Below are 12,789 nucleotides of genomic sequence, written 5' to 3'. Positions count from 1 at the left end.
AGAGCAAGTCCTGGAAAGGGCAATTTCCTGGAGCCAAGGGGAGCCATTCCACATTGGTTCTGTAAGGGGGAGTTCCAGGAAGAAGGCTGTCTGCAGAGGCGGGTTGACTCACAAACACTTCAAGGACTTGTAGAGATTGGAGTGTTGCTGATTTTATAACCTAGTTACAATTTCTTTGAGGGTCATCCTTGGCACCCTAAGGAGACATTCCTTACCCACCTCTGCATCAAACCTCATGTTCAGATAAACAGAGGAAACTTTTGGAATGTGTTAAGAAACCCCTATTCCCCATGAACAGAAGGGTTACAGTACTACCAAAATCATCTGAGACCTATTTCCCTTGCTGCGACATCTCCTTTGTGTTTCCCCCATTCTATTTTAAAACTGTCTTGATTTCCAGCATTCTTTGTTCTGCTACCAACTAATTTCTTGAAACTGTTTCCAGGTTGGAACACAGAACCCAGGGTTACCTAGCTCCATGTTCCTGGGCCATGGTCACTAAAACTTGGCTTCAGAATAAACTCTTACTTTGTGGTAAGAGCTGATTTTGCACTCACAGCTCCATGATTCTTAAGTCTGGTGTTTAACTTCATCTGCAGTTTCTTTTATAATTCCTCCAGGTAAAAATTAAATTTTTCACTTTTGTCACATCTAACGTTTGCAGCTATTGTTGGTCAGCCTTAGCTTTTCACTCTTGAATTAATGGTCTGGTTTCAGGGTTTTCACAGAAAACAGACTCATTGTGCAATCTTTTCCCATTTTACCTCAAAATCATCTTTAAAATCCCATTTTAAAGTATAAACCCCCAAAATATTTTTTTTAAAGAAGTATAAACCTCTTGCCTTCTCTAGGACTATGGACCAACACAGTTTGGGAGGCAGATTAGAGAGCAAAAGACCACCAGTGCCTTTCCTCAGGCAGAGAGGCGTCTCTTCTCCATCTTCTGGTTCTGCTTTTCAGGGCTAACAGTTTGCTAGAGGAAAAGAGTTCTGCAGGAGAAAGGATGACAACATTTCCTCTGAACTTAGGGTTCCTGGCAATGCAGAGACACAGGAACAGGGACTTCAGCTCGCTAGGCATTACTCCACTTCCTCACTCCCTACACTGGGGCTTGGGGAGCAGCTGGATAACGGCAGTGGCTTGGATTCAAACTCTCAGTCTCTAAAGAACCCCACAAGCCTGGGAAAGCCATCTCTTTGCTCTGAAATCGGGCTTTTTGCTTGGGTGAGGCTCAGTGGCATGGGTAAGGCAGCCAGGCTCAGCCCTGACTCCTGTCCACAGCAGCTCTAGACCCCTAACAAAGGTGCTGTAGCCTCAGGAAGCAGAGGCTGCTTTCCCTTCAGTTGGAAGTGCAGGCTGACTGAGGCAGTGACAAAAGCTAATGGAGAGCAAGGAATGAAGAAACTGAGGCAGGGGAGAAAAATTTAAAAAGATCAAAAGAAAAACCCAAGTTCTGGAAAGAATTGAAATATCACAGATTCATTAAAGGAGTTGGTTGGCTGTACAGCACATTCCGTGTGTGTGTGTGTGTGTGTGTGTGTGTGTGTGTGTGTGTGTGTGTGTGTTTGGCCTAGAGTCTTTAGTGCAAAATAAATTTTAATCCTGATTTGTCTTAGTCATGGCTGAGTTGCAGAAGGATCCTGCTTCAACCAACACACCTGAGAACTGCAGCCATAGCTGAGACTTTTCTAAAATCTGCAAATATAAAATGGGACTGCAAAGGTGGCAACCAGCCCAGTTATAAGAGACAGAAGACTTAAGACTCCAGCAGACACTTCCAGAGAACATAGAGATGGCAAGCACTCAAAACACTGGCAGCCATTACCAAAACGCGAGGAAAACTCACAGGGAGAACAGCTGAAATGTAGCAGGAAATTTCTGACAATTCCAAGTGCTGACAAGGGTGCAAAGCAACATTATTGGTGGGAAGGAAACATGGTCCAGCCACTCTTACAGGGTCTGGCAGTATGTCAGAGAGTTAAACATATGCCATGCTGGGTCAGAAGGCCCTGAATCCTACCCTTAGGAATCTGTCCTCAGAAGAGATAGACCTGTACTTATGGCAACGATGTTGTGACAACATACAGTACCAATTTAAATGTCCCTCCGCACTTCCCTAGAATGGATAAAGTATTATACCTATGGCTCCATACTGAAATACAACTAAACGGTAAAATGGGAATCGCTGATAGGAACCTCAGTGTATTATGCTGAGTGAAAGAAGGCATTATCGAAAGGGTGCACACTGTAGAATGTTCACATACCATTCTCGCTCAGACAAAGCTGGAGTTCAGGAGAAAGCAGTGGCTGCTGGGTAATACAAACATACCATTAGGGAGGTACTGGGGGCAAAGGCTCTTCTTAAAGAAAATCCAGATTTTAGTGGTGAACTTATTTAAATGTATGAAAACTGAGAGGATATCATACAAGAGAGTTGATTTTCCTATAGCTTTACTTAAAAGATGTAAAAATAAATATAAACACAGCCTACTTTAATATCAAACTCTTTCCGGCAGGACTGAATAAGTACAATTACATACAGAATAAGTTCAAGGCCAGCCAGTTCTTCCCAACCTAACAGCCACCTCTCAAACACTTTGCGTAGGAAAGGGTGAAAATAGCAACAACCAAATAGACCTGTTTGTGTTCTTAACTAGACCAATTTTGTGATTATCTACCAGTCAGCATCCCTGTTTCTCATGCAAAGGAGACTCGTGGACTTGCAGGGCCTTGGCAATGACTCCATCGTGACTCCTCCTCACCTTTTCTACCTTGGAGCCTGGATCTACTGAGCAGGAGCAGCCAGACGTTATCAGGCTCCTCAAATGTCTAGCGATGCTTACCCACCACCATGATATACCCCTCCCCCAATTCTCTGTTTTTATTTATTTATTTTGGGAGGAACAAGTTGTCTTTAACCCTTGGACCCAATCTGAAGGCTACGGAAATAATTAAGACTGACATTTCTAGGGTTAAACGTCAAGTAGGAGAAAGAGCTGAGGAAGGAAATTCCCTAGCTCCCTGGTAATGAAAAGCTGAGGGTATACCTTCTGTGGCTGCCTGGGCCATGCTTTCACATCCATGTGTCAAGGGTTTTTCAAACTGACAACTTGCAAATTTGAAATACAAAAATGCCCAGAGCGATATTTTAGTGGCTCAGGGAAACTCTTGTGTGGGGAAAAAGAATTCTAAAGTGAAACGTCTCTTGAAATCACACAGGGCCTGACCACGATACTCTAATTATGCTAATTGCTTCAATGCCCTTGCTTTATTTATGCTGAGCAGCTAAGATAAATAAAGGAAAATTGCTTTGGATCTAACTGTATTCATATCAGAATGCAAACTAGCCTGTGTTTGTTATGTGATTGCTGATCTGTTTACACTAAATTCTGCAGGTAATTGCAGTTTTGATTGCACATTTATTTCTAGCTGCACAGGTCCCAGGACTAGGTCTGTCTGTTTTTATAATTAAACCGTTTTGTAATATCTAAACTCACTAAAGAGCAAAATGATGCTTTAAGAATTTACATATTTTATGCATTAAATATAATACTTTGGTGAATGGTGACAGAAAGGAAAAAAGTATGTTTACCACTAAAAAAAAAAAATTGGACAGCATGTTCTGGATTTGAAGGAATCTGGGACATCTGCTCCAGGGCCTGTTCACCGACTGGGACAGATGCCTGGCGCATCCCCGAATCTGTTCCTCAGCACACAGTTTCCCAACTCTCAGCTGCAACTTTCCTGCTGGAAAAGTATGCTACTAGAACACGCTGCCACTTGGTGATTCTAAGACAATGGGGAGAGCACTCGGGTCCCAGTGAAAACATTATGTTGCTGTCCCTTCCCCAGTGTGCCTTTGTCTGGCCCCAGGTCCGGCCTCTGGGGTGTGCTCGCTGTTCAATGGCAGATTCTTTCGGATTCTATACACAGCCATGTATAGAATACACAGCCATGGAGGGGGAAAAGCAACATAAATACATGCCTATAGAAGGGGAAAAAAACCCCACAAAACAACTCTCTTCATAGGACACTCGTTATTTTCATATCACAAAGAAAAAGAATTTGATAATGTCACCACTACAAATGCAGGATGGTGTCACTTTAGGACTGCCTCTTCATCCATCAAAAAATCCAAAACCAGCAACTTAGTTTGCTCTATTTAAGGCGAAAGTTAACATCAGTCTATACCAGACTATCCTAAAAAGCTCCCTAGCTTAGATCCAGGCCATGACAAATCTACTGCTCTGAGCTTATTCTGCTAAAATACCCTGGAGGCATGCTGACATGAATACAGGCTGGCTTTAGTACCTTGATGACATCCTTAGCTATTCCCTTTCCACAGAGACGAAAAAAGAAGTTAGGGAATTGTTAAGGATACTCACAGTGTCTTGGGTAAACTAAGCTATCTCAAATGTAGGCTTTCCTTGCTAGACAGCCAAGGATGAACAGGAATTCTTCTGTTGCTTCAAAAAATGTAATCCAAATATTCAAGTGGCCACGTCCTACCCGAATAGCTGGAGAGTTCTGTGTCAAAGTCTTTCCCCAAGAGTGGACAGAGGCAGAAAGCTGAAGTCAGGCAGCTCTAGGTTTGAATATAGAATGTTTCCATTCCATATAAGCTTGGAGAAATAAAAAACAAAGTCATTGTCTGCTATGAGGCCGATTCCTGCGGACCCTTTGTGAGATTTTTGTGGGGATCAAATGATGTAAAGCACTGTTCAACAGGGTGCTCGGTCATCACCGGGTAGTGTTGGTGATACTGCTGCTGTGTTTGAAGACAAAAGTCCTCTGAAATTGTTCGGTGGCATCAGTGTGTGTAAGTTGGGCACTGTGTTGTAGAATGCACTGACCCTAGAGCCTTCCACTTCCTATGCTGTCCATTGAGTAAACTCCATCTTCTCACAGTCTGCTGGAATGAACACAGGAGGGGGCTTGAGGCCTATGCATACTTGCTGACAAGTATAAGGCAGTTTTGGAAAGCTTACTTAGTAAAGCAGCCCTGTCCCGTGGCATTTGCCAGCTCTGGAGACACATTGGAGAGAATGCTTGTCTCTTCCTGCTTGACCAGGCTGGTGTGGGCTTAGCACCCTTTGCACAACTGTTTATCACTGTTTCCATATTTTCCACAGACTGTGGGCTCCCGTGAGGAAGGGCTGGTATCTTCTCTTCATTCCCAGGTAGTGGAAGGGTACTTCTCACATGGCAGTAGCTCACCGAGTGAGTGAAAAGTGAATGGACATAGAACTTACTGTACAGAAACATATCAAGACTAAGTGCTCCGTTTGCAATAGAAGATTTTATTCTTAAAGGCAGAAAACAAAACAAAACAAGATTCTTATTGTTGAGAATTGAAGGAACAAAGAAGACAAGGCATTATTTACTGGTGGTCAGGATGTTAGCTTTCCTATACTCAGAGAAAGATGAAGATCTTTGAGTCCCTTCGGTGTTTTGACAAAACCACGTCACCTTCTAGCAGGCAGACCAGGATGCAGAGCCTGCAAGTGCCTGAAAACCTAGAATTGCTCAAAAGGAAGCCTCAAATGCTGGCTTGGGCAGGAAGTGGAGTTCTCACACATTCCAAACAGAAGTTCCCCTTGGTCTCCTTTCTGTATCTCTTAGAAACCAATTAAGAAATGGTTGTGAAAGCAGAATTCCATGAGGTTCCTTCTTTCTCCTTTCTACATAATTTTTTTTTTTACGCAAGATGTGACCATGCATTAATTATCTCAACACACTCAACTCTTCCCACATGGCAGGGGTGGGGGTTGTACTTGTACACATGAACTCAAGCAGAGAAGATGGTACTTTCTTCAGAGGAATCGACACATCATATTTCTGAGAAAGAAGACCACCTTGAGTATCTTGTTCTCAGGGCCTCTTGGACAGGGCCAGGGTATCTCCATGCAAACTCTACAGGGGTGCTAGGCAATAACTTCTTCCCACCATATTAAGCTGGGGTACTGTCCTTCGCTCTGAAAATATGTTATAGGATAGGGATGGAAAGGGAATTTACTGTGACCCTTTGGAAAGTGCCTGCCATTCAGTTCCACCAATGCTGTGATGGGGAGGACAAGGTAGATGGGGCTAGCTTTAACAATTCATAGCTGCCTCCATCATATATAGAACCAGAAACTTATCACCTCTTGAAAATCAACATTTAGGGAATAGGATTATGCAGTTTCCTACAGGCAAGATTGCTTTCTTCTTTTGTAAGATTGACGTGGCAGGTACTGAACTCTTATTTGGTCAGCAAACACTATGGGTAGACTTGGCTCTCATAGTGAAATTGAACGGACAGGATTACTGGTCTTCTTAACGTAGTAACATCAACAACACAGCGAGGCTTGAAGGGTTGAGCTACCTGTCCATTCGCTGGCCTCAAAGAGTCAGTCTTGGCTCTTTTCCTCAACCTGAACAATTTGTTTATCTTTCCAGTGACTAAATTCTCATCCATGTTCCTTCAATGATAGATACCACTGAGCTTTGAAAATGAACCTATTTCTGATTCTACATCAGCCAGACACCCTAATGTATGTTCCGTAACCACCATCTTGATCTCCTCCCCCACTATGGCTATCTCTGTATGAATCCTAGGAGAACTTGTCCGCTGATCACCGTGACTAACACGATGTTTAATTCATCCATTGTACCACTGTTTAAAACACCTTGTATATGGGGGTCCCCCTGCAGCGAGAGCCACACCCTGCTGCAGCCTCCCCAAAAATATGTACAGTGAATCAGGTTTTCCTTCATCAATAGTGACAGGACAATTTCCAAAGCATCTTCAGAGTCTGCATATATACAAGATACTTCTTGGAAAATGGAAATTTTCAGTTATGTTCTTGCTCTATGTATATGGTTTCTGTGAATTGTAAATGTATCTAATCATGGTTCCTTCTCAGGGTTGTCAGTAACTTCAAATTCAGTTGAAGTTTTAATGAAAAAATCATTTATATAGTTATGAAAGGTCATGAGCATGGAGTGCATTCCAGAAACATTCCCACCCCCATCTCGGTCTTCTTCTGGAACGCTGGTAGGGAAACAACATGGAAAATCATGCAAAACTGTCATTTATCGATGTTTATTTCAGTCATTGTCAATCATCTTAGATTTTTAAATCTGTTTTTGAAAATTTCATCTTGCCTGTCTCCCTCCCTCTCTTACTCCTTCTCTCCTTCCCTATTCTGTTTTTGCTGACTTGCTTTTCTTTTTGATTTCTGTCTACTCCTATTTCTTTCTGTCATTTTTCTTTTCCATTTCCTGTTTTGTAAACTCCCTCTTCTTGAGAGCTCTCATTGTTTCTTGTGATAGGGTGAAAAGTTTGGTCACACATTTCAGAAAACAACCCCTTCCTTCTATTAGGTTTTTTGTGTCCTGTGTCTTGATAACTTCTTGAGATATCTCCTTTTTGATAAAGATGGAGAGCTGTAAGTCCTTAGACTTTGTTGAAGTATGTTGAGTAACTTCAGAAACTCAAAAATATACAGGACACATTGCTCACTGGGCAACGTAAGTATGTACCAAATAGAAAAAGCCTAGGAGAAGAAATCCATCTGCAGTTGTCCTTGCTCTCTACAGCTTACCACTGTGCTCTGACGCAGTAGGTGGCAGGGACTATGCTGAAACAAACTGGACTCCCCCTTTGGCTTACTGGGGCATCATTTCTGAGGCTCCCTAAGGCATTTGAAAAATTGTTTTTCTTTTAAAGCAAAACGCAAGATTTTAGAGTGGAGTCAATTTCAGCAAAAATAACCCAGCATTGACTGACTCTAAACATCACACTCATGACTTTAGAGTTTATTCCCGTATTAAGAGATGAGATTATTAGATAATTACACGTTCAGCCCTGATGACGTAATCAGTGACTCTCATCATTTCTTGTGAAAAATAATGACCAAATAACTCTTTTGTTTGTTTTTTTTGTGTCTTTTATTTGTTTTATTTTGGATTTTTAAATTTTTTTATTTATTACAATTTATTCACTTTGTATCCCAGCTGTAGCCCCCTCCTTTTCCCCCTTCTTCCTTCTTCTCCTCCCATGAACTTTCCTCAGTCCAGTGATAGCGGAGGTCCTCCTCCCCTTCCACTTGACCCTAGCCTATCAGGTCTCATAAGGACTGGCTGCATTGTCTTCCTCTGTGGTCTGGTAAGACAGCCCCCACCTCAGGGAAAGATGATCAAAGAGCCAGCCACTGAGTTCATGTCACAAACAGCTTCTGTTCCCCTTCCTAGGAAGTTCATTTGGAAACTGAGCTGCCATGGGCTACATCTGTGCAAGGGTTCTAGGTTATCTCCATGCATGGTCCTTGGTTGGAATATCAGTCTCAGAAAAGACCCCTTTGCCCAGATTTTTTGGTTCTGTTGCTCTCCTTTTGGAGCTCCAGTCCCCTCAAGGTCTTTCTATCTCCCCTTTCTCATTCATAAGATTCCCTGCATTCTGCCAAAGTTTGGCTGTGAGTCTCAGCATCTGCTTTAATACCCTGCTAGGTAGAGTCTTTCAGAGGCCCTCTATGGTAGGCTCCTGTCTTGTTCCTTGTCTTCACCCTCTTCCAATGTCTATCCCAATGCCTTTCTGAATGAGGTTTGAGCATTTTACCCAGGGTCCTACTTTTTGCTTAGCTTCTTTAGGTACACAGATTTTAGTATGTTTACCCTATATTATATGTTTAATATCCACTTATAAGTGAATATATACCATGTGTGTCTTTCTCCTTCTGGGATACCTCACTCAGGATGATCTTTTCCAGATGCCACCATTGCCTGCAAATTTCATGATTTCCTTGTTTTTAATTGCTGAGTAGTATTCCATTGTGTAAATGTACTATAATTTCTGTATCCATTCCTCAATTGAGGGACATCTGGGTTGTTTCCAGATTCGGCCTATTATGAATAAAGCTGCTACAAATATGGTTGAGCAAATGTCTTTGTTGTATACTTGAGCATATTTTGGGTATATGCCTAGGAGTGGTATAGCTGGATCTTGAGGTAGCACTATTCCTAATTGTCTTAGAAAGCACCAAATTGCTTTCCAAAGTAGTTGTACAAGTTTACATTCCTACCAGCAGTGGAGAAGGGTTCCCCTTTCTCCACATCCTCTCCAGCATGTGTTGTCACTTGGGTTTTTGATGTTAGCCATTCTGATGGGTATAAGGTGGAATCTCAGGTTCATTTTGATTTGCATTTCCCTGATGACTAAGGACATTGAGCATCTCTTTAAGTGTTTCTCTACCATTTGATATTCCTCTATTGAGAATTCTCTGTTTAGCTCTGTTCCCCATTTTTTTTACATGGATTACTTGATTTGTGGTTCTTTAACTTCTTGAGTTCTTTATATATTCTGGATATATATGTCTTGTCTCTATCAGACATAGGTTTGGTGAAGATCCTTTCCTGGTCTGTAGGCTGTCTTTTTGTTTTGACGACAGTGTCCTTTACAGAAGTTTTACAGAAACTTTTCAGTTTCATGAGGTCTCCTTTATTGATTGTTGATCTTAGAGCCTGTGCTCTTTGTGTTCTGTTCAGGAAGTTGTCTCTTATATCAATGAGTTCAAGGCTCTTCCCCACTTTTTCTTCTAACAGATTTACTGTGTCTGGTTTTATGTTGAGGTCTTTGATTCACTTGGACTTTAGTTTTGTGCAGGGAGATAAGTATGGATCTACTTGCATTTTTCTCCTTGTAGACATCCAGTTAGACTAGCACCATTTGTTGAAGATGCTACCTTTTTTCCATTGTATGGTTTTGGTCTCTTTGTCAAAAATCAGGTGTCCATAAGTGTGTGGGTTTATTTCAGGGTCTCCTATTTGATTCCACTGATCTACCAGTCTGTTTCTAGGACAGTACCATGCAGTTTTTATTACTGTTGCTCTATAATACAGCTTGAGTGGGACCCTATTTCCTATGATTTCTAGGTTTTATCCCAAACACACCTAAGTTTGCCTTATCTACGGATATATTTTCTTTTTCTTTTCTTTTCTTTCTTTTCCTTTCTTCTGCAGTGCTGTGGATTGAACCCAGGGTCTCAAGAATTCTATCGTTAAACCCCTTGCAGCCTTTGTTTATATAGGACAGAGTCTCTGTGTATGGCTTAGGCTGGCCTAGAACTTGCAACTCCTGCCTCAGCCTCTCTAAGGCTGGGCTTACAGGAATGCTTCAACTCACATAGCTCCATCTTTTCTTATGCCTTAGAACTAAGTCCATGCAGGGCAGCGGCATTGTCTAGCCACTGTATTGTGCACAAAAGGCTGTAGGGCCACTTAGTTCTACCCACTATGAGTAGAACTAAGTTGTTGTGCCGTCCATGTCTACAAGGACATCCTAGCAAAGGAGCAAAGTTAAGAGATAGCTCTTACTGCTCGTAAACATAAGTAGTACTTACTTCCACTCACACGTGGATACAAAACATGTAGATAAGTAATGAGAGAAATAGATACCGATTAACTGTCTTTCAATTTCCCTATCCAGCAGGCCCCATTCGTTCTTTGTTTATCTCAGCAAGCACAAAACACGTGTGAGAAAATAATTTTCCATACAGGGTGGGTGATATGTGTAAGCAAAGGGGTGGTGTTAGAGCTGTGTACTGCAAAAATGGCTAATGCTCATTTTCCTCTCAGTTTTGCTACAGAAGATAATTAGCATTTTTTTAAGTGTGCTTTTCTGGGCCCAAATGTCTTTGTCTGGAAAATGGTGGTAGTGTTTTCCAGCATCATCTTCTTTCCCAGATCAGACGATGAGTGTGCCGTGCCCTCCTCCAGTCCACGGCAGTAGTTAAGAGGAGAGGCGTTTTTATTATGTTGCTATAACATGAGAAGCCTTCTCAGAAGCTCCCTGCCATGCTGCCATGGTTGTTTGGAGAGGACCATTTCTCACCCACAGGGATGAGGCCACCTCAGTGCATCAAATTGAAGGTGGGCGCCGCAACCGCAACAGTACTCGGGCGTCTCCACACCACCATCAGGAGGAAAATCCTTGTGAAATGACAAGAAACAAAGATTCCAATCGAGGACGTATAACTGCATTTGCTGGTCATCTGAAATGTGATGATAGTTCATCCCCTGAAACAGGCCACGTGTCACATCAATTTCTGGAGTCTAAACAGTTTTGTCTGCCCATACACTTATGGATTTTAACCATAAGGCTATGTCAGATATGAGCACTTAATTCTGAGCAAACACTGTCTGCGTGTGTGTTTTTAAAGGCTTCTAAACTATATTAAATTTTCATTCATATAGGTACATAGAGACACATATTAAATAAACCCTCTACAAGAGTAACCCGACTAGAAATGCAGCAAGAGACTTCCAAAGGGCCGAATTTATTACAAATTAATCAAATAGGTAAGAAGGCTCGTAATGGATATTCCAGCCAATGTAAACCGGGAGAAAAAAAAAGGCACCAGCAGCAAGTCAAGAGCCAAATGTTTCTGTTTTGATTTATTTAGCATTTCCAAGATGTTTCTTCTGTGGGGAACAATATGTGAGACATTGGAAATTCAGAAGGCACATCTTTTGTGTACCATAAAAATGTGCTGCTAACCTACAATACCCTTATAGAAATACAATTCAATAAGAAACTCAGCTGGGAAGATGTCTCAATAGAACAACATGAAAAAAAAAATGGTCAATACAAGAATGATTTACTTTACTTTTACAAGAGATTTTGATGCTGTGGATAGAACTGCCTTTGGAACTTACAAAAAAACAATCCAGATAAACAGAGAGTCACAGAGTCCCATTTTTAATGTGTACACTTCTCTAATGTGTCTTTTTTTAAAGCAGATCATCACTCGAAATCATCACTTCGATCAGGCCCATCGCCTGAGCGGTGTCACGGCACTCAGCCCTCGGGGCACAGATAAGTTCTTGGCATTGTTGCGCCGAGCACACATGAATCCAGTGTATCACGCTGAATGGGAATACAGTACTTTGTGGCAACAGAACTGATTCCTGCAGAATAGCGTGAGCTTCTTATCGAGCTGTTAAAGGAGACATCAGTCTTTTGTCTGTGTTGCCCTTGACACATTCGCAAGGAAAGAATCTAGACTTGCTTTGCCTCGTGAAGAACCCTCAGACCTCTTAGGTCTAATGTAGGTTAAGTGCCCACAGATCTCCCCAGAATAGAAAAGCACCTTGAAAACGGCAGCCCCACTTACTAGAAACAAATGCAATAAAAGCATAAATTCCCAAGCTCCTGGTATTGAGAGAAGGCAGCAGAAAAGGCAGAAGCTTGGGGAAATGTTGGTTTTACACAGAAACATGCTGCAATTCTATCCTAAAACTTATCAGATATAATAATAACCTCTACAAGCCCAACAAGGGTAAAATGTATAAAGGTAAATTACCACATTATCATCCAATTATCATTGCTTGTTTTGTCAAGGGTAAATGACTATCCGGCAGCACTCATCATTTGCTTATTGATTAGCGTGGACAGCACCAGTGTGTGCCCCAACCTCTCATACAGTGTGGTCCTGCTTTGCCTCCCACTCCGTTGCTGCATTGATACTGGCCATTTCATTACGCACCGCAAGCTGTGCGTGACCCCTGCCCATTCCTCAGCCATTAAGTGGAGATGGCTAAATTATTTCAAAGATTATAACAGATTTACTGAGCACTGTTCTCTCTTTCCTGATAACACCGGAGAGTCGCTTTTGTCACACGTGATTTGGCTCAACTCTAAAGCTCAAAGCGGCATTTATCACGTCCCCATTTCTTCTGTGTACTTCATTCTCAACGGCGTCACCCGACAGAACTTCACACAAATCTCCTGAGGACAAGCACTTCCTGTTT

General features: G+C 41.9%; 1 protein-coding gene across 1 annotated transcript in view; it reads right to left on the bottom strand.

The window, feature by feature from the left end:
- The window catches only part of Npas3 (neuronal PAS domain protein 3), an 852,204-nt gene that overhangs the window by 259,202 nt on the left and 580,213 nt on the right, over window positions 1-12,789 (bottom strand).

Source organism: Meriones unguiculatus, chromosome 7 (genome assembly GCF_030254825.1).
Source record: "Meriones unguiculatus strain TT.TT164.6M chromosome 7, Bangor_MerUng_6.1, whole genome shotgun sequence".
Lineage (NCBI taxonomy): Eukaryota > Metazoa > Chordata > Mammalia > Rodentia > Muridae > Meriones > Meriones unguiculatus.
Note: the sequence above shows the minus strand (reverse complement) of the source record. Positions and strands in the feature narration are given on the sequence as shown.